This window comes from Tursiops truncatus, chromosome 6 (genome assembly GCF_011762595.2).
Source record: "Tursiops truncatus isolate mTurTru1 chromosome 6, mTurTru1.mat.Y, whole genome shotgun sequence".
Taxonomy (NCBI): domain Eukaryota; kingdom Metazoa; phylum Chordata; class Mammalia; order Artiodactyla; family Delphinidae; genus Tursiops; species Tursiops truncatus.
The window spans coordinates 62,476,371-62,498,801 of NC_047039.1; the positions used below are offsets into that span (position 1 = coordinate 62,476,371).

A 22,431-nucleotide genomic window follows, 5' to 3' on the forward strand; every position below is an offset into this window, starting at 1 on the left:
GCCAACTAGATTTTGATCGCTTGCCCTAAAGTTGCCTCAAACCAGGAAGTAAGATGCAATTCCATTGGTCAGTGCCCTAAAGCCAGATATGCCCAGGAACACACCTGCAGGTGAACTGAGTAGGGTTTTTTGGCTCGTTGCATTGAGGGAAACTGCACACCTGCAGGAACAGTGGGGAGTCTTGGAAAGAAGATACCAGAAGGTTTATAATATTACAGGATTGGAGCTAGTGTGAGGCGATTTGGGGGGGGAGTTCAAGGAAGAAGGGATTGGCTCTGGATTGAGTGCTCTCAGGAATTTGGGGCAGTTCTGTGGTTGGGGATCTTGGCTCTTCTCTAGAATGTGAGGAGGTCTGAAGCATGGGTAGCATTGTGATTGGGAGGAAGCGGCAGGCTCGCTTACAAGCTGCAAGGGAGGGTAGTTGGTTATTTTGGTGGCATTTACAACTTGTTTCTGCCTGAGCTCAAACGTGATTGTGGAGCAGATTTCTTTTTGTCTCGGTTTATCACAGTAATAGAATGACTTTGGCTGGCATTGCCTTCTAGCGACACCATCTCTATTTGCTGCTGTGAGCCCTGCTCCCTGCCATCAGGGGCTGCTTGTGTCTTTCTCACCATGTAGGGATTCAGGAGCCTCCCCAGGAGGGCACCCCACTAGATGCGGGGGAGGCCTTCAAAGAGGGACAAGAGTGTCCCCTCAAACTTTGGCTTGAATGTGCTCAAACTCACAGGCGATTAAGGGAATTGAGGCCTCTTTTATTCCATATGGCAAGAAAAGAATTTTTTTTTAAATAAATTTATTTATTTGGCTGCGTTGGGTCTTCGTTGCTGCGCGCAGGCTTTCTCTAGGTGTGGCGAGCGGGGGCTATTCTTCGTTGCGGTGCGCGGGCTTCTCATTGCGGTGGCTTCTCTTGTTGCGGAGCGTGGGCTCTAGGCGCGTGGGCTTCAGTAGTTGTGGCACACGGATTCAGTAGTTGTGGCTCGCGGGCTGTAGAGCGCAGGCTCAGTAGTTGTGACTAGGGGCTTAGTTGCTCCACAGCACATGAGATCTTCCCAGACCAGGGCTCGAACCCGTGTCCCCTGCATTGGCAGGCAGATTCTTCACCACTGCGCCACCAGGGAAGTCCCAAGAAAAGAATTTTAATCCCCCTAAAGTTTTAAGGCAAAGCCCTACTCCAGGCAGTGTCAATCTGCAAAATTAATATTAGCACATTGATCTTGGAGCCTCTCCCACATCATCGGGTCCAGCTGCAAGGCCAGTGCTGCAGGTGAACTTTACTTTGGCATCTACAGATTAAAACAATGATTTTTCATGTTACTTGTTAAAAATATAACTCCCTTCTTAAAAAAGCTGAACTTTAATTATTACTTAACTCAAAAATCTTGATAGAATATTACATTATAGAAAGTTTATAAAACAGAGAAGGAAAATAAATACAATCCTATTAATTACTCTACCCTAACCACTGTCATCTCTTTTATTCCTTCTATCTTTTTCATGTAGATTTTAAAAGTTTTAATCACCCCACACACGGAATTTCATAATTTTCTGATCTACTTTATAATGTACCATTTTACCTTACAGCTGTGCTTTTCCATGTAACTATAGATTTTTTCTAGGTTTTACTTTTATAAAAAAATTTTCATAATTGACGTATAACATTATATTAGTTTCAGGTGTACAACATAACGATTCAAAATATGTAAACATTGTAACATGATCACTGCAATAAGTCTAGTTAACAACCGTCACCACACACAGTTACAAATTTGTTTTCTTGTGATGAGAATTTTTAAGATCTACTCTCTCAGCAACTTTCAAATATACAATAGAGTATTGTGAACTATATAGACATCGTGCTGTACATGACATCTCTAAGACTTATTTATTTTATAACTGGAGGTTTGTACCTTTTGACCCTCTTCACCTACTTTAATGATTGTTTTTAATGGCTGTATAAAATTTCACATAGATTTATCATTTTCTTAGTTATACTTCTACTGATGGAAATGTGTAACTCTTTTCTTTTTTTTTCTGCTTTAAATAGCACTAGGATGAAAAATTTTCAAGCATGTAGGTTCTCTTTTACTTTTTAGAGAACTCTTCTTTCTCCCTGGTAGTGTTAAAGATTTTCTCCTTACCCTTGGAGTTTGGGAATTTTGTCAGAACATAGATAGATGCCTCTCTTTTTTCAATAATTTTGCCTGAAATCCATTAGGCTGTTTCTGAAACTCATTTTTTTTTTTCAGAGAAGTTTGTTTTACTTTTATTTCTTCTTCTTCTCTTCCCTTTCTTCTCCTTCTAGGACTCCTACTACCCTCAGGTTAGTTTCCTAGGTCTGTTGTCTAAGCCTCTTCTCTTTTCCCTCATGATCACCAGATCTTTGTGTTTTTACCTTGTGGTTTTACTTACTTCACCCTTTTGACCGTCCAGGCGACTGAATTTGAGTATCAAGAGTGATCATCTTCTTCTTAAATTCATGTACTGATTCTTTAAAAATGAAGTCTCCTTTCATGTGCTGAACTTGAATCTCTTCAGCGCTCGTATTATCGTATTATTTAGTGCGCTTATTTTATTTTATGTTTTTAAGGTTGCCCTCCATCTGCTTCAATAAGCTTTATTTCATCAGGGCCCTGCCCTAATCCTTGTTTCTTTTTCCTCTCTCTGACTGTCCAGCTCCCTTACCATCTGTTTATTCTTTTTCTTTGCTGCTCACTGGGGGTTCAGGGCTGGGATGCCTAAGCTGGGCTAGAGGGTGGGGTGGGAGGATGAGAGCAATGGAAGGCGTGGTGCTCTGACCCTGAAAGCTGGCAGAGCAGCGGTAGGAAGCCATCAGCTCCCTATCAAGGCATTGGATCGGGGAGGGGAGGCTTTCCACAGTGCTCCTCAGCCTCTTTAGTCTTTGGAGACTGGCCAGTGTCTGGGAATGCTCAGGTTGACCGATGGATGTCAGGTTTCCCTGCAGGGGCCCAGGGATCCCTGTGGATCAAGTTCTCCCTGAAAGCTGACTGCTTCAGAACCTTGCCCTGAGATGATCTTTTGCTGCCCCCTCACCCCCCAAAACTGGCTGTCACCTGGCCCAGAGGCTTAAAGCAGCCCACGCATGTCAGTTTGCCTATCCACTCCCTGAATTGCTGCAAGGCTCAAAGAAGTGAGATAAAGGTTGTATGAAGTTGTATATGTAGGAAACACAGAATGCATCAAGGTACTGTCTTTCCAGAATTCTCTGCCTCTATGTGTTTCACAATTATTTTTGATATTTCAGCTCAATTATTCTTTCCTATAATTTTAGAATCAATCAAGTTTTAAAAATTCTATGAGTTTTTGTTTGGGGGAATGAATCGGCATCTTTTAAATATTTCGTCATGGAAGATTGGGCTCTATATTCATTCAAACCTTCTTTATTTTGTTTCATTATTTTCTGTGTATATGGTCACACATTTTTCTCATTAAGGTTATTTTCAGATACTTGAGATACTTTCAGATACTTCAGATACTTATGATCATGAATTGTGCTTCTTTTATTTTTCTCATATTTTCTTTTGAATACGAACCAACGTGAATTTTCGAGATGCTCTTTCAGGGTAAGAGTTCTTAACCCTGGATGTAGTTTAGAATCATCTGAGGATCCTCATCTCAGGCAATTTGTATACAAATTTAAGCCATTCTTTTAGAATATTCTTTTAAAAAAGAAAGAGTGGGGGGCACTGGAAATACAGAATAGTATATATTCAATAAAACAAATTTCTCCTGCCCTGTCTTTGTATTCCCATATTTTCCCAAGAGGAAACTGTAGTTATTCTTCTAGGGCAAGTGTTGTAAAGGGTCAAATAGTAAGTACAGTCGATCCTTGAACAATGCAGGTTTGAACTATGTGGGTCCACTTATTTTTCAATAAGCGAGTATTTTTCAATAGTAAATACTATAGTACGACACAGTCAGTTGAATCTGCGGATGCAGAAGAACCCAGGATACGGAGGGCCAACCAGAAGCTATATGTGGATTAACACACCCCACCCTGAATTGTTCAAGGTCAACTGTATTTTACTCTTTGTAGACTCTTAGTTTCTGTCACAACTGTTCAACTCTACTGTTGAATACCAGAAGTTGTGTATGCGTTCCAATAAAGCTTTATTCACGGACATTGAAATTTGAATTTCATGTCATTTTCATGAAATTATATTAGTTTTCTACTGATTTTTTTTTCAACCTTTGAAAAATGTGAAAACTGTTCATAGCACACAGAAACAGATGGTGGGCTGGATTTAGCCCTCAGGCCGTAGTTTGATGACCCCTGTTCTAGAGGCATTCCATGAATATTCAATTACACATTCCTTCTGTTTCCTGGTATATTTATTTATACCAGGAACAGGCTCCATGCTATACATAATGTTGTGCCCTGAGCTTTTTCCGTTAAGGTTTCCTGGTGGTCAACCCATATCCGTTCGTAGAGATACTTCCATTTTACTGGTCAGGTGATATTCAGGCACGTGCTGTGATGTGATGAGCATTAAATTTGTTTCTGATCTTGGGGGCTTCCCTGGTGGCGCAGTGGTTAAGAATCCGCCTGCCAATGCAGGGGCCACGGGTTCGAGCCCTGGTCCGGGAAGATCCCACATGCCGCGGAGCAACTAAGCCCATATACCACAACTACTGAGCCCACGTGCCCCAACTACTGAAGCCCGCGTGCCTAGAGCCCGTGCTCCGCAGCAAGAGAAGTCACTGCAATGAGAAGCCTGCACACCGGAGATTAGCCCTTGCTCGCCACAACTAGAGAAAGCCCACGTGCAGCAATGAAGACCCAACACAGCCAAAAATTAATTAATTAATAATTTGTTAAAAAGTTAGAAAAAAAGATTGTTTCTGATCTTTGCCTTCCACAGATAACGCTGCAGTGGATATTCTTGTGCATTGGTGCATCTCTGTGATTCTGTCTGTAGAATAAATTCACAAAGGAGTTATCAGTACTAACAATTCAGCATAAATATAAGTAAAGTTTCTGAGCAGAGGTTTGACCACTTTCATTGCAGTTCATTACGGGGCATGTCCAGACCACACCAAAGCCCTGGGTGGTTCAGGAGACAACTTGTTATCAGGGATCCTAGAGGGTAGGGCCTAAATTCATAGGTACAGGTATGTCTTAGATACCAGTGTGCAGAGGACGGGGGGGAAGGAGTACGCAGTGAGCCCGCCCCTCACAGAACACCAAGACTCCGAATGACCCCTTAGGGGTGCAGATTAGAGGCTCCCTTACCACTCTCAGGGGCTGACTGGTGCCACACAGAGCTGGAGAGGAGAGAGTGATTGGGTTTACGATAGGATATGGGAGGAAGAAATTTGAATTTCATGATTTATAAAGAAATTACTTCCCCAGAAGATTATGCACTAATTTTATTAATTACATTTTATTTTAATGGCAGATGGATGTCATCTACATGAATCTTTTGGGGAATCATTTCATAGCATAAGTAGTTCCCCCTAAAGTGGTTTGTTTTATAATAAATCAAAGTTTGGATTAGCATGTGACAACTCATATTCACACATATATGTAGCCTTTGTACCCATGATAATTGCTGCCTCAGAAAGTGCAAACAGCAGATAATCCAAATTAGGTTTATTCTTGGTCCAGCAAAGGACTTAAGTCATCCCCAGCTTCTGTTTCTTCCCCTCTAAAATGGGAGGGTTGGGATATTTGCGCTCCACGGTCCCTTCCAGCTTTAGGACAATGCAACCTGGACAATCAAGAAATGCCCAATAGATCAGTAGGTCCAGGAAGTCAGGAAATGTGTCTGTTTTTTTTTCTTATTATGATATTCTTCTGCTACTTAGAACAGTGTGTGACATTTAGTGGGCACCCAGGAAATGTTTGTTAAATGAATGAAAAATGAATGTATCAAGTAGCTTTTGCATTTGTTGGAGATTCTTGTTGTCGAACCCAGCAGTCATTCCCCCTTCCTTCTTTGGAATAGAACTCTGTTATTGTTTAAATGACTACCCTCCTCCATATCCCTAAGTTTCAGGGGATGTGCTCTCAGGTGGCACCTGCCAGTCATAGTGATTCCATTGCTTTTGCCTGTGATTGGATTAAGCATGGTCACATGATATAATTCTGGCTGTAATGATAAGTTAGGGGAAAATTACTGCAGGACTCTAGGAAATTTTCCCCATTGATAAGAAGGGACTCCTTGAGTAAAGCAAACTGCCCATTGTTGTCCTGTCTCCTTGACTCCTGGGATGATTGCAGCCAACTTACAATCATGAGGGAGCCAGCTGAGGACAAGTTGAGAAGCCTAGAGTGATAGAGCAGAAATATGGAAAGAATTTGAGTCCATGATGACAGTGTTCAAGCCCTGAGGAAACTAACTCTGGAGGAGCCCTGCTGCTGGATTTTGTAAGAAGTGAAATAATAAATTCTTTATGATTTAGACAGTCAAGTTATTTTTTGTTACGTGCAGCCCAAATCATCCTAATAATATGTCACTTTTATAGTTATTATACAGACGACTTTGGTGAAAATGAAAGTCTTTATTGCTTTTAAGTTGGAGCTTAATGGGTAGAAAATAAAGATGCATTTTTATTATCCTTTCGCATGCTATGGCAAATTGTAAAAAGCAAAAACTGTTAGCTAGGGAAGAGTCTAGTATTGATGACAACAGAAAAAGCATACCTATCGCAAATTTTATAAACCACGTAGAGAGATTACAGAACTGGGCAGCTTTAAAAATGATTTGTGAGGCTAGATATAGCACAATATTTCCACTTTAAAATGGGTTAACATTTGTAATTGGTTACTTTTTTGACTTTGATTTTTCTTTAAGGTGGTAGGCAAAAGCCCTGTGTTCCATAATTTAGGTAAATTTCATGATACTAGCATTAATAACTGAATCAATAAAATACAGGCAAAGCACCCACAGCTGTGTCAGTATGTTGAAAATAGAGAAATGTCCATTATTTCTTTGGTGTCCCACCCATAGCAGGAAGTTGGGTGCTGAGGTAAGCTTGTTAGAGTTTCGGGCCGCTACGTGATTAGCTATAGTATTATGGGAGCACATTATAGGATTAGCTGAGGATAAACTATTATTAGACCTGTCAATATTTGTTAATTGCTCGATACGTCTCATCTCTGCCTCCACACAGAATCTCTCTCTTTTGAGCCCAAACACACACACACACCTTGGGCCACAGTAATGGCTGTTGATTATACTAAGCACGGGTCTCAAGGACCCTGCAAACTTAATTTTTTTACACTTTATTTTTCCAGGATTCTGGTGACAGGTGCCCATAACCCTGCTCTTATTCCAGAGATATCTTTGCTTATAGAAAGCACCAGAGAGCTCTAAGCATAGGGTCCCACAACCACACAAATGAGGTTGTTACAGAGAAACAGAGCAACTGGATGATTGTGCTAGAAGAAAAGGTCTTTGAAACCTTGATTGACAAGTCCTACCAGTTGCAGCAAAGAAGGCTTTCCATTCAGTTATGTGATCATAACATTCTTAGTCATAAGCTGTCGTAACTTTCTTCACCTTATAACCACTCTTATTTCATTTATTTTGCTTTCTCTTCCCCTCCGTGCTTTTTTTTTTTCTCCCACCCGTTTGCCCTCCTTCTCTTTTTCTCATAGGTTTGAGGAGGTGAAAATTTTGCCTAACAATAGTACAGAAGTGATCTTGCAGTGTTTCACAGACAGAAGTTCTATGTTAACTGTAAAGCCACTAGTTGGGAGTGTGATAAATGGCATATTCCATTCTGTTAAGGTCTAGAAGCCTTCAGAGGGGGCTAAGTCCACATTACATTAGGGTTGCATGAATGCTTCAAGTCCATCACTGAGGTTAGTTCTATGCGGTAGAAGAAGCGTGATGTAATGGAAGGAGATGGTGATTTAGAATGAAGCAGGCCTGAGTTCACAGAGCATCTGTGTTACCCAGTCATTGAATGACTTCAACCAGATCATTAGCCAATGGAAGAGAAGCCTCAGTTTTTCATTTGCCAAATGGGATATTAATATAGACCTTGTAAGTATTAAGTGGGAAGAGGCATGGGAAGCAGCTTAGCACTCACTCATTTTACAAACGTTTCTTTAGTACTCTGTGCCAGGCACATGTAAGGAAATTCACAACCAAATATGGCGCAGTGCCGCCTGACCCCAAGAATTCCAGAAAAGAAGCCCAGAGGAGGCTGGAGATGGTGGTGATGATGACGGTACAGTGACAGCGAAGGCTTCACTGTAATACTGAAGATCCCTGAGATGTATTACAAAGGACGAGCAGGAATTAGGTAAAAGGAGAAGTGAGGGGAAGGGTAGGTCAGCTTGAATGGAAATGTAGTAAGGACACTAAGGTTTCCCAGAGCATGTGGAATTACCACTGGAATTGTATGGCTGGATCAAAGGGAGTGATGGAGGTAGCGATAGGAGATGAAACCAGAGAATTTGTCAGGAATCCCACCGTAAAGGGCCTCGTGTGCTGACGTATGAAGTTTGGGCTTACCCAGGTCACTTGGTCACATAGCCTGTAAGGGGTAGGTAGATCTAGGGTGGAACTCAAGTTTTCCTTCTTCTTTTTTATAAATAATTTTTATTGGAGTACAGTTGCTTTACAGTGCTGTGGTAGTTTCTACTGTACAGCAAAGTGAATCGGCTCTGCGTATACATATATCCCCTCTTTTTTGGATTTCCTTCCTATTTAGGTCACCACAGGGCACTGAGTAGAGTTCTCTGAGCTATACGGTAGGTTCTCATTGGTTGTCTCTTTTATACATAGTGTCAATAGTGTATATAACTCAAGTTTTCTAAATCCAAGACCAGGAGTTCTTCATTACAGCTCACCGTCTCCTTCGGTATGGGACCTTAACATAGTGACCTTCATCTCAGCGCCTGCAGGCGTCACCCGGAATGGTATAGTCTGGATTAGTAGCCTAAGTCTCTCCTTGGGATGAAGAGGTACAGGTGGACCCACCGAGATGTTAGCTGCATGGTCAGGGGCAGGCCTGGGCAAAGTAGTTAGCCTATGGCTTCTAAAGCAGGAGGAGTCTGAGATTAGCTGCCATAAAAGACCAATAGCAGGTGGGAAGCCCATCCAAAAGTGAGTGAGGACTATAGGGGATGATGCCCTGGGTCAAGCAATATGCAAGCACGATTACAGAGTAGGAAGGAGTAAAGATTGCAAGAGGGAAGAGGGTTCGGGACCCTCTTCATAAGGGCTGCGAGGGCTCAGAGCCCCTTGTTATTTATTAGGTTATTTATAACCCAGTAAGTTTTACCATTAGGTCTATAATTAGATTATAAAGAACCTAAAAAATAATCTCTGGCTGCAGAGGGTGTGCAGGAACTAAATGCACTCCTCGTTAAATGCACAGTTGGCACAGAGGGCGAGTTGTAATTGGCAAAAAGAGCATCCCTTGTAACTGAGCTCACCTTTGCAGGATACCACTCCCATGCCCCACTGAGGAGCTTTCCACTTCCTTCGGTATCTTAGCATGTGCTTTTCCTTCTTATGTCCTAAGGCCCTCCAAACCGAGGTTGCTATTTGAATATTTACATAGTAAACATTCCCTCGAGGATAACCCAGGCTTTTAAATTAAAGTCATTTGTTGAAACTCACCTGCCTGAGAATGTTACACTATCTTCATATCCTAAAGAACATCATTGGCCCAGAAAACGTGCTAGAGAGAATTCGCATGTGGGGAAAAGTTATCAATAGATGGCAGAAGGGAACAAAAAGGACCCCCAAGAAAACCCATTCCAGCTGCTTTCTGGGCTAGAAGGCCAATCCAGTACTACAGGTCTTCAAACAGTGTCATCTTGGTAAACCCGTTTCTGTTTGCTTTGCTGGGGTTAATTTCCTGTCATGTTGTTTGGGTATTAGACCATAATGCTCTGAATTTGCTCTGAATTTGACAGTTGCTTTCGGTAGCGGGATTACTGTTGGTATGTGTCACTGAACGTAACCAGTTCTTTATTCCTCTGCCCCCTCTAGCCCAAACTAGAGAAGCATATTCTTTCAAGATCATTTTTCAATGTCCATATGTCATATTGATTTTGATCTGGAAATACTAAAGTACATTGAATTCCAGCTAGTGCCCTGAAAAGATCAAGGAACCCCTGCCCTGTGTTGCCCACAGACCAGCTGGGGCCGCACTCATCCAAGACTTGCTTTTGGGTTGTTGCCAGTTACTGAACCCTAAATTCATGCCTTTTGGGGAAAACCTAATGCTCCAGTTTGCAATGGCACTGATGTTTTTCAAATTACTTCAGAGCCAAGAAAGACATGGCTCTTTCTAAAATAGCTTGCAGATTCCGCATCGTAGTATATATAGTAAAGCCAGAAATTTTTTAGAACTCTAAAAAGAAATGCATGAGGCTGTGCTTTTCTGTGGAGCACAGTTGCAAAAGTCATCTTTCCTAATTTGTTAGCGTCTGAAAACTTCCTTTAGAATCCTCAGTGGACTCTGGGTCCAGCAGAAAATACTGCCTGTCATCTACGAAGGGATCCGGTAAAACCACTGGGGGACCTAAACTTTCTTTTTTTTGACCTGAACTTTCAAACATCATGATGAAAGCATGCAAACACCATCGTAGCTTGCTCCTGGAAATGGGACTTATCAAAGCGAGATACGCTAATTCTAGAACTAAGTCTCTTGCCGCATCTTCCTTCTTTCTCCGCCTACTTTTCTGCTTTCCTGAGGATGGCGGGGGGGGGGGGGGGGGGGGGGGGGGGGGGCGGGGGGGGGAGTGTCAAGGAATCACTCTATTCCTTCTGAAGAGATCCAAAGCTTTCAGCAGGGCCATATCGTCCATCAATTTACTCATATTTAAGAACTGCATTCTCAAATGACTAACACTGCTTGTCTTCTGTCCCATAAAAACCATTCCTGTGATTTGGAAATATTCTGATAATCTTGGGTCAGAAAAACCAATAGGTGGAATGGAAGCTTAATGATGGCAGAGATCATGAATTGAAGTATCCCAAGCGCTGAGAAGAGTGTCAGGCACAGAATGAGCATGCAAAATATTTGGTAAATAATAACAGAAGGAATGAATAAAGATGCAAGTGCGTTGGTCATTAACTAAGCGAGTCCAGAGAGTATGAGGTGCTATTGGAAAAGTGTAGTTTCCTCTCTTCTTCCCTCTTGGGTTGAGAGGTGTGAATCATGGAATGAGGGTGGAAGAATGGGTGAGGAGAGGTTTGAGAAAACTTGGAACTTTCAGAGAACAAGGTGAAGGGAGAAGAAAAGGCTTAAAAATGAACAAACAGAGCTTCCCTGGTGGCGCAGTGGTTGAGAGTCCGCCTGCCGATGCAGGGGACACGGGTTCATGCCCCGGTCCAGGAAGATTCCACGTGCCACAGAGCGGCTGGGCCCGTGAGCCATGGCCGCTGAGCCTGCACGTCCGGAGCCTGTGCTCCGCAACGGGAGAGGCCACAACAGTGAGAGGCCCGCGTACTGAAAAAAAAAAAAAAAAAAAAAAAAAAAAAGAACAAACAGTAAATACCCTAAGGAATTGAAAGCAGGGACTTGAACAGATATTTGCTCACCAATGTTCAGAGTATCATTTTTACAATAGCCAAAAGATAGAAGCAACTCAAATGTTCATCAACAGATGAATGGATAAACAAATATGTTATGTACATATAATGGAAAATTATTCAGCCTTTAAAAAATGAATTTCTGATACATGCCATAACATAGATGAAACTTGAACACATCATGCTAAGTGAAATAAACTGTAAACAAAAGAACATACTGCATGATTCTACTTATATGAGGTAGAGTAGACAAATGCATTGAGACAGAAAGCAAAAATAGAGGCTACCAGAGGCTGGGAAAGGGGAAGCGGGGAGTCATTGTTTAGTAAGTGTGGAGTTGCTCTTTGGGATGATGAAAAAGTTCCAGAAATGGATGGTGATGATGGCTGTACAACATTGTGAATCTACTTAATGCCACTACATTGTACACTAGAGATGGCTAAAATGGCAAATTTTATGTGATGTATATTTTTCCACAGTTAAGAAAATAAACAACAACAAAACCTGACATTTTCATATGCCCAGGAAGCAAAGCAAACTCCATCTTTTTCTCTGACTCTTTTTCTCTGCTGTGGTACAGAGGACTTTGGCATCAGACAGAATTGGCTCAAATTTAAGCCACACCCCTGGTGTGGATTTGGTCAAATTAGTTAACCTCTCAGAGTTCCGGTTTTCTCACTGGTAAAATGGAGATGACAGAAATACTGAATTATTATCATGTGAGAATAAATGTTATCATGTATGTAAAACTCTTTAGCACAGGCAATAAATGGTCCGTTGATATCTCTCTCACTCTCTCCCCATCTCTCCATGCTCACCACCCTTCCCAGCATCCTCTTCTATCTCTTCCATTTTACAACATGTGGTGCCCTGATCCAGGGCCTAGATCTCTAACAGATGAGGTTCTCCCAGGCTGGGCTCAGCGAAGAGTTCCCATAGAGAAAGCCATTCCTGATCCAGGTGTGTGTTTTGAAAACTTTCCGTGCAGCTATTTCAAACTTGAGCTCCCGTTCCTTTTGTTGTGCCTCTGGCATTGCCGACTCAGCCTACACATTCCTCATTGCATCAGGGACTTCAGAGTCCAACCTGTTTCTTGGAACATCATCTTACCTTCCTTACACCAAAGTGTAAAAGGACTTCCTCAATCCTACGGGTTGAGGTCATTGGAGCCCTTGCTTCATTCTCTCTTTTACTGTTATTTTTATTTAAAAAATTATGTAGGTATAGTTTTGAGAGTCAAAAAGTTCTACAATGATTATGATGAAAAATAGTCTCCTCCCTCACCTCTGATCCCAGCCACTCAGAAGCAGGTGCTATTAACTATTACTGCTGTTATTGCTAATCTTGCACTCCACTTTCTAAATGATAAGACTTTATTGCTGTACCCTGTTTTTTCCCTCAAGTTAGATATTTTCAATTGACTTCTTAGAATAAAAGATGAATATTTTACTCACTTAAAAATCTTTCCTAATTTTCTACCTCCACTTTCTCCCTCCCTACATCTTTCCATTATACAATTTTGGATTATATTAACATTTAAAGTTTAGATTTTTAGAATGATGTAAATCTTATTCCCAATGGTAGTATTTTTTATTATTTTTCTTGTACAACTTATAGTATTTTTATTCTTCTTCTTGTGCAACTACTTTTAATTTCCTTGGAAATAATAATCACTTAACTTTTTATTTGTTTGGTAAATCTTTTTAAGACTTTAAATGTCTGAAAATGTGTTAACTTCACCGCCATGTTTGACTGGTATCTTGAGTAGCAAATTCTAGATAAAACTAATCTTTCTTCAGCATATTAAAGCCATTATTACATTTCTTCTAGTTTGGGCATTGTTATTGAGAAGTGCAGTGACATTGTGATGTCTGATCTTTTATTTTTGACCTACTTTTTTTTCTGGAAGTAATTATGATCTTGACTTTGTCCTCAGTTTTCAGAAGTGTTGTGGTGCTATATCATGCGGTGTGTGTGTATGTGTGTGTGTGTGTGTGTGTGTGTGTGTGTGTGTGTACGTGTGTACGGTGCTGGACCTTCAATGGGCCCTTTCAACCTGGCAACTCATGTCTTTCTTTTAGTCAATACTCATAAATTATTTCTTTGCTAATATTCTTTATTTCATTTTCTCCAAACTCTTTCTGAAACTCTCTGAGTGTTGGATCTCCCAAACTCATCCTCTAGTTCTCATATATTTTGTCTCCTATTTTCTCCTTTGTCTTTTGTTCTACTTTGGGGAAATGTTTTTCACCTTTATCTTTGAGTCCTTCTACGGACCTTTTAATTTTGGTTACAGTGTTTAACTTCCAAGAGCTTTTTCTTATTCTCTGAATGTTCTTTTTTACAGCATCCTGGCTTTATTTTATGCATGCAATAGCTTTTGTCTTAAAGTTATGAATTATAGAGATATTTTTGGACAGTTTCATCTGTTTTCTCCATTGACACTTTCTTCTGAAGTTCTTTTTTTCCTGTTTGTCTAATTTTGTTCATTTTTCATTGTGGGAGATTTTTCAAAAATTTTTGTGACCCTTGGTTGTTTATTCATATGTAAGAGTAAGGGGATCAAATGCTGATTAAAGCTCTGTGAGCAGTAGGTGGGCTTGCTGGCTGGAGGTTTTCCCCATCCGTGACTCGGTCCAGGACCTGGCCATTTTTAGAGGGAATTCAACCATTGGCAACTAAAGATACTTTTTCTCGGTCAAATTAAAACCTTCAAATTTTTGGTGTGTGTGTGTGTACAGGAGTATAAATCTACCTGAATCATTCTGGGAACTAACACAGTTGGGGCTCTTAAGATGGACAGTGTTGACTGCCAACTTGATTACCCTGTTTTCATCCAAAGTCTTTCTGGTTTATTCATTCCAGAGTATAAGCTTGCAGATTTCTATCAGGATTAGGGAGTAAGTCATCTGGGCTGTGAGAAAAATCTAAGGGGTTTCTTATTTATTGTATAGGTGGAAAGTAATGGAAATACTCTTTAAAATGGCAAATTTAGAAAAATTGGATACAAAATGAATGCTCATCAACAGGGACAAGGTTAAGTAAATTGCGGCATAGCCATATCATGACATACTATATAGCCTCTAAAATCATGCTTTAGACAAGATAGATTACATAGGAAAATTGTCGTCTTGTATGGCTAAGTGAAAAAAGGTGAAGGCTATAAGAGATGTGTAAAATGTGATTGTGTTTTTATTAAAACAAAACTAAAAACTGCCTTACTGTAAACTTTCTATCTCTATAAATATTTTAGTAGTAAGACGAGGGATGTGTTCATAAAATAATCCAGAGGATAGAGCTCTTTAAAAATAAGATGGAGGGCTTCCCTGGTGGTGCAGTGGTTGCGAGTCCGCCCGCCGATGTGGGGGACACGGGTTCGTGCCCCGGTCCGGGAGGGTCCCACATGCCGCGGAGCGGTTGGGCCCGTGAGCCTTGGCCGCTGAGCCTGCGCGTCCGTAGCCTGTGCTCCGCAATGCGAGAGGGCACAACAGTGAGAGGCCCGCGTACCGCAAAAAAAAGAGATGGAAAAGTTTCCAAAAAATTTTTGTCCCATCTGATAAATACAGCTGTAAGGAAATAGTTTTTCCAATTAGTCTGGCTATTTATTTTCTACTTCTAATCTTTTCATCTCTATGGCTCACGGATGCTTCTGCATCATTGTTTAGCCAAATTAGGAAGTGGGGTACAAGCTCTCTGATACCAAGTTATCCAGGACCCTGCAGCAAACTTTAGTGGCATGAACTCAGGAAACCAAAAACCCCTGAGGCCAGGAGGCGAGACGTATAAAATGAAGAACGAAAGTGAGCAAGTTGCAAACATCTTTGGAAAAAAACAGCATTTAGGGGGAAAACATTCAGTCTTTTATCATTAGGATGTTAGCAATAAGCATTTTGACAATGCTCTTTGTGAGTCGGAGGAAGTTCTATTCCTAGTTTGCCTAGAGTATTTATCAGGAGTAGATGTTATATTTTCTCAAATGCTAGTACTGCATCTATTGAGACAATCATGTTTTTAAAAAAATCTATTAATAGTGTAAGTACACTGATTTATTTTCAAATTGTAAACCAGCTCTGCATCCTTAGAATAAATCCCATGTGGTCATGATGTATTCACTTTTTAATATATTTTTGGGTTTGATTTGCTAATATTTTGCTAAGAATTTTTACATCAATGTTCATGAGGGTTATTGATGTTTTATAACGTTTGCCTGGCTTTGGTATTAGAATCTTTTGAAGTGACTTGGGAAATATACCTTCCTCTTCAATTTTCTGGAAGAGATCAGGTAGAAATGGTATTTTTCTTTCTTCTTGAATGTTTGGTTGAATTCACTAGAAAAGCCATTTAGAGGACCTTGAATGGCTAGGCTCAAGAGCGTGGCCTTTGCTCTGAAACCTTCACTGGTCCCTATGGTAAAGAGATGATGGCTGAAAAGTGTGTTTTGGGAATATGGATCTGACAGCTGTGGGCAGGAGATATGTTGGCATTGAGGGCCTAGACAGAGGCAGCAGGAAAAACATAATTTCCAAAAGTTCTGCAGGTAAAGCTTTGCTCAATTTTTCACAGGCTTGAGGAAACTCCCCACATAAAAGGGAAAGTGACTCCATTTGATGACAACTGCAGATAGGCTGGAAGGTGCCTTTTCTTCACCGAGAGGCTCTAAGGGTGGTGCAACTGTTGTCACTGAAAAATTTATCTTGGTGCCCAAGGTTTCTCGTTAGGCTAAATAAGTCCAGTCTGGCTTTACGCCTGCTTTATGAAGTCCCCAAACCAGAGTTAGATTGCAGCATTTTTAAGTGATTGAAGTTTTTTAAAAGGAAAGTGATTATTGTGGTCTGAACGCGGTTTGGAAAGGAATTTCCAGACACAAGGCAGAATGTAAAGAAGATAGAATTTATTAGAAGGAAGGGTCGCTGCCAGAACAGCGAGCTGACTTCCTAGTAGTCTGGGAGAGTCGAGCCCGAACATGTGCTATTGATCAGTTTTTAGAGCCAGAAAACAAAGGAATGGTCCGAGGTGAAAATTTCGTTTACTGACTGGTCGAGGCACATATACCTTCCTTCTATAGGGTGGGAGTGGGACAGGCCAGATGCCTTTCCTTATTTGGGACAGGTCCCAGGGCCCAGGTGGGTGGAGGAATTTCGTAACCATCACAACATGGTGGGTAGGGGGATTAAGAGTCCGGTAGGGGGTGTAACACTGAAACTTTGCAGGCAGGGTCGTCCTTTGTCCTCGAAGCATCACTGTCCTTGGAGCGCCACAATTATTTCACATTTTCTTTTCTTTACAGGTTTAAAGAGTCATAAAAGAAACACACATCTTAAGGACTCGTTCATAACACAACTCTGTAAATTAGCTGCCTGCCCTCAACACTGGAGATTTGTCCTTTTGCACAAGCACAGTCTTCTGTTCTGGGCATGATATTCTACATGTGTCCTTCTACACTGTTAATTATTTTAAGAACAATATTGCAATTTGATCATCTGATTGCAGTAGCCACTCTCAATGAGTTTCACTTTATTGCATCAGCTCTAGGGATAGGATAGGCCAGTGCCAACCAAGGAGCTTAGTAACTCAAACTGCAAAAATAACAATATGTTATTTGTTTTAAGACTGAAGCCATCATATTTTACAAGCTCTTTTCAACTCATGAGTGAAAATACTTCCCCAAATATAAGTTTCATGAGAACATTGTTCAGCGTTTTCTTCTGCACGGCAACTCAAACAATGCCTATATGTTAGTAAAGCAGGCACACCTTTCTAATATAATGCAATGCTGTTGGGAGGGAGACACAATTGACATCAATGGAAAATTCAGCGGATTAGGGAATGACTTTCATTTGGCATCAGTGTGACTGACTTGGCATTGTCAATATGGGTGGTGTTATTTTAAACACAGAACATCGTGCACAGTGATTTTCATTGTAAACAAAAAGTCCGTGATGTCGGGGCTTCCCTGCCGATGCAGGGGACACGGGTTCGTGCCCCGGTACGGGAAGATCCCACATGCCGCAGAACGGCTAGGCCCGTGAGCCATGGCCGCTGAGCCTGCGCGTCCGGAGCCTGTGCTCCGCAACGGGAGAGGCCACAACAGTGAGAGGCCCGCGTACCGCAAAAAAAAAAAAAAGTCCGTGATGTCAAGCTTCCGTAAAATGCCCTTCTGGGAAGTGAACCTACAAAATGTACACGAGGCAAAGGTCTTTTTTTCAAACATCCCTGAAAAAAAAAAAAAGCTCACGTTTGGATAATACATATTTGTTAATCTCATCTGTCCCTTTAAATATGTGAAGTGACTTATTCAAATTTTATCGTTGACTCATTTTACAGATGAAAAATTGGAGGCTTGGAGGTGCAAGAGCATTTACCAGGATTATAAAGCAAGTAAGTGGCAAAACTAAGATCGGAACTCAAATCTCTTAACGCTGGCTCCCCTGCTATTACTATTAATGGCACACTGCCTCCCTGGCGTGAAAACACAGATGTGATGATGAAGCGATTCCTAGCTTGCAGAACCCAAAATACGCACACCTGGTATGTAACAAAGGGCGAGTTAATATTACACCCCTCGTATTGAATAGTTTGTAAATCAACACCCAAATGTTATAGTTCCACAGAGAAAAAACTGTTAGGTTTTTGTTATTAAATAAGGTTAATTAATTCTGTCCATTAATATACCGTTTTGATGATATCTCAGAGAGCTTATGTGTAGAATCTTAGGGAAAAAGGAGACAGTCATGGAAAATGTGAATGTATTTAAATGTATAAACAGGGGTTTATAGGACATTTTTAGAATCCATAGATAGGTACCAGGAGATACAGGGATCCCTGAAATTAAATGTCAATTTTTGTATGTTTTTAAAATTTTTTTGTTTTGTCTTTTTCTGGGCAGATTCTTTGGTTTCATCAAACTTTAAAAAGGAATGTGATTATTCGTGAAGAACAATTACTCTAATAGACACAAAAACAATTCCCCCTTTCCCACACCAAGGCAGCCCCCAAAGATTTCTCCATCTCCTAAGCAATCAGAGAGCTTATTGTCTGTTTGCCACGTTTATTGGGTACCCATTGAGCACAGCTTTGCCTTGTTACCTAACTGTATCTATAAATAAGAGAGAGTTCATCTTAATCATCTGTGTTTGTTTCAGAGTACCCAGAATCCTCCTGTGTGTAGTCGTAGTGCTTAGTAAATCACGGATTCGTGAGTGTTGACTTTCAACTCTCTGATAACTAAGTCGGATTTTATCATTGACTCATTTTACAGATGAAGAAATGGAGGCTTGGAGCTGGAAGAGAATTTACCAGGATTGTAAGGCAAGTGGCAAAACTAAGATTGGAACTCAAATCTCGTAACACTTTTCCCGGAACACACGAAGGCTTGTGGGATCAAGCTTTTTGTAGTCATGCTATGTAAGGTACTTCGTTAGCAAATTAATTCTAAACACTAAAATGAAGTAACAGTTGTGATTATCAAGTTACAGGATAACTTTTTAAATTGTCTTAGCAGTATATAGTAACCTAGATGAGTGTTACCCTAGTCAGTGTAATTCCCTTGTCTGGTTATGTGTTTATTTCGGAGATGGTGCTATTGGCTGGAAGTATGTTCTGTTAGAGTTCCTCATTAGGACGGCCAGGGAGGGTGTCAAAATGGTTTTAATCAACATGACAAAATTACTATGGTCCCTGACAGAACGCTCAGTGATTTTTGCTGTTTCAGAATATTCAGTCTACCCTCAAGGATGTAAGTTTTGCTATAACAATATGTGAGCAAAAGACAGCCGTATGCCCCCTGAACCTAAGTCCACAAAAGGACCTCCAACTTGTGTGAGGTGTAGGATACGTTGGAATAGGTAAATAACCTCTCAAGGGTACTTCTTTAATGGGATTATGCTCACCTGAAGGCGTCGTGCTGGTATGCTTGTTTATAAAATATTGCTTGCGTTTGTGGGTTTCAGATTAACGAATGGTATTCGAGCATTAAAAGGTGCCCAACTTTGTGCTATACATGGTGGGGGAGACAAAGATAACGAAGACCGAATTCTTACATTAGAGAAGCTTTTATTTCATTCAGTCAGGAAGGTATACACATAAAAATAGATAATCTCTATATAACGGGGTAGATAAGAGACACATGAGCCAAATTGGGTCAACAGGGAAGGCTTCCTGGAGGAGGTGACATGTGAACCGAGTCTTGAAAGAAGAGTAAGAGCCAAGTGAGGAGAGATGAGAAGAGCCACAAAGCAGAGGGAAGAGCATGAGCAAAGGCACAGCTTTGTCTGGGAAGCAGCAGTTTGTGGAGTGGGGTGGAGATTACAAACAGGTGTTACCAGAGCGTGGAGTTTGGGCTGGGGAATTGCAGGATAGAAGAGAATTGAGTAGCAGGGGTCGGGTCATGGTGGTCTCGAGCCTGAGCCTAAGAATACCGGCTTTCATTCTGTCGGCAGGCAGCAAGAAGTCATCTAAGATAAGGAGTGCCACAGTCATATTTGCACTTTGGAAAGATGACTCCATGGTTTGAATTACTCCAAGCCCCTGCAGGCCATTGCTGTGATAAGTTCTGTACACTGACTAACTAGCAAAACACCGAGCATGCATCATCTAAAGCCACCTGACCCCACCTAATACATGTCACAATTTGCGGCATCATCTGGAGTGACTCTGTCCCTTAAGCTCCAGGTAGTATGGGCTTGAACTTCCATCTCACATTCTGTAGAAAGTCCACGGTCCCCGTTCTAAGCGTCCCTGGGGGGCTTCTGCTGTCTAAGCTCTTGCAGCTACTGAGTTCAGTTCAGTTCCTGGATTGTTCTGTAAGTCCCTTCCCTGTCCTGCTGCCACGTCTACCCAGATCTGGGACTGGGCTCCTTTCCAGGACGTTCATCAAAAGCCACTCACACAAGGTGTGAAGCCACACACTTTCCTGAAGAGCTGAAGAGGTGGAAGGGTTCACAGTGCAGAAAATGTCAGCGGTCCCAAATTGCCTGTTAGACGTTCCTGCTGTCCGGCAGCTGGAGCCCCAGAGGTCCGCGCACGCCACGTAGCTCCACCCTCTTCTCCACCTTACTGCTTCCCAGCACTTCCCCACCCCACTCCTGAGGCCTCTTTTCTAGAATGCAGAGCAATTCAGCAGTCTGTCGCTCACTCCCCAAACCCAGCCCAGGACTTCCTTTGTCAACTCCAAAGATTTTCCTTCTCTCACAACAGTATAGAAATTTCCTTTCCCAGGACATTCCCAGCCCTCCTGCCAAGGCAAAAGAAGCTACAGTTAGTTTGGGTTTTAAGTCGTCTTTTTTTTCACCTTCATGTCACTGGATTTCTAAGAGAACTAGAGATTCCGTCGAAACCGGTGTGCCGCTTTTGGCGAATTGGCACTATTAATGAGGTCCATGGAAATCTTATTTGTTTCCTAGTAGAGATAGTGCGCAGAGTGCTGGGCACACAGTGCCTGCTGCAGGGGAGGGAGAAGCCAGGGAGAATGGCACGTAGCCTCTAGTCCCAGCCTCGTCCTCTCCGGAGGTGACCGGATCCTGAGATAGGAAAGGTTGCTTCTCTTTTCTGAATGGAAACAGGTACCGGGGCTGACGTCTGGGAAGAGACTGTTTTCTGTTTCCAAGCTGTTTGTTAATATTTGGCTTCTGTTCTGTGACATGCATGGGTGCCCTTCAGAGACTCACCTCACTTAAAGAGCCTTTCCTCGAAAAGAGGACAGAAAAAAAAATTCCTTTCCTCAGATTTTGGGTCCTAGGAGGCACTTGTCTTTCAAAACAATGTTCTTTTTTTTTTTTTTAATATATATATATATATATTAAGGCTCACGAGCTTTTGTTGAATTTCTAGGCACATTAGGAGAGTAACTTACTCTGTGGGTCATTGTCTGATGAATGGGGTCTCCTTGCTGGGTAGATATAGGCAGACATGTTCTGCTTCCCCAGCTGGGACCTGTTACCAACGGTATCAGACAAGTACCTGACTCAGTGACCTTGGGATCCCTTTCAACTGAGAAATACCAGGATTCTGAAATTTGTTGGGGGAAATAGTTCCGATAATCTGCCAATGCCTTTAAAGACCGGGTGGGTAACAGGGAACGTATAAATACATAGCAGTTGGATAGATGGAAAATGCTGGATCCTGTCTAAAGCCATTACATTGAAAAGAACATTGTGCGACCTATAGAAAACATGCCTGTAGAGGACATTGCTCAAGAGCTAGCACAGAACTCTGTACAAAAAGGACCCTGCCAGGTAGGAGGACTCCCTCTGAATGGGTGAAAAGCTTGCACTTCTGTGGACTGGGATTTATGCTCCAGGCTCGTACCTTCTTCAAGATGCAGACTTCCTTTGTTAGGGAGGAGAAGCGTGACTTTCCCTCCGGCTACCATGCAGCCTCATTGAGTTTCTCCACTGATGCTGCAGTCATGCCTGTCACCCCTGCCCAGTCAGGGGGCAGCCAAACCGATACCCGCAGGTAGAGAGCACAGCTGGGATGGAAACCAGCTAGCTTTTCCTGGAGGAGGGGACCAACTATCATGACGCATTCTCCACTCCAGAGACACGGCTTGTACACGTACTATGCCCTCACCATCCCCATGGCCGCTGCATGTAGAGTAGAGCTTTCTTCCATCCCCCCCAGCCCAAGCCATGGCCATCTACCTGCCTTACTGCCATAGTCTCCTAACTTATCTCCCTGTTTCCACCCCTGCTTCCCTGCAGCCTATTCTCAACAAAGCAGTCAGCACGATCCTTTTAAAATGAGATGTCCCTCTACTGCCCCCAAACCCTCTTAAGTGGTCCCATCGCTTAAAATCCCAAACCCCAACCACATCCCTAGAAGTCTACATCACTTGGTCTTTGCTGCTCCCTTCTCCCCTCCCTCTCTGCCTTGGTCACCTCCACCTACATGGCCACCTTGCTTTATC

At 41.9% G+C, this 22,431-nt stretch overlaps 1 long non-coding RNA gene across 1 annotated transcript in view; it reads left to right on the forward strand.

The window, feature by feature from the left end:
• Nucleotides 1-18,941, forward strand: part of LOC117312779 (uncharacterized) — a 66,539-nt gene extending 47,598 nt beyond the window's left edge. Inside the window, exons 4-5 of the long non-coding RNA XR_012332512.1 lie at nt 17,850-17,903; nt 18,784-18,941. This is a non-coding gene — a long non-coding RNA (uncharacterized lncRNA). The remainder of the gene's footprint in view (nt 1-17,849; nt 17,904-18,783) is intronic.
• Nucleotides 18,942-22,431: the final 3,490 nt, after the last annotated feature.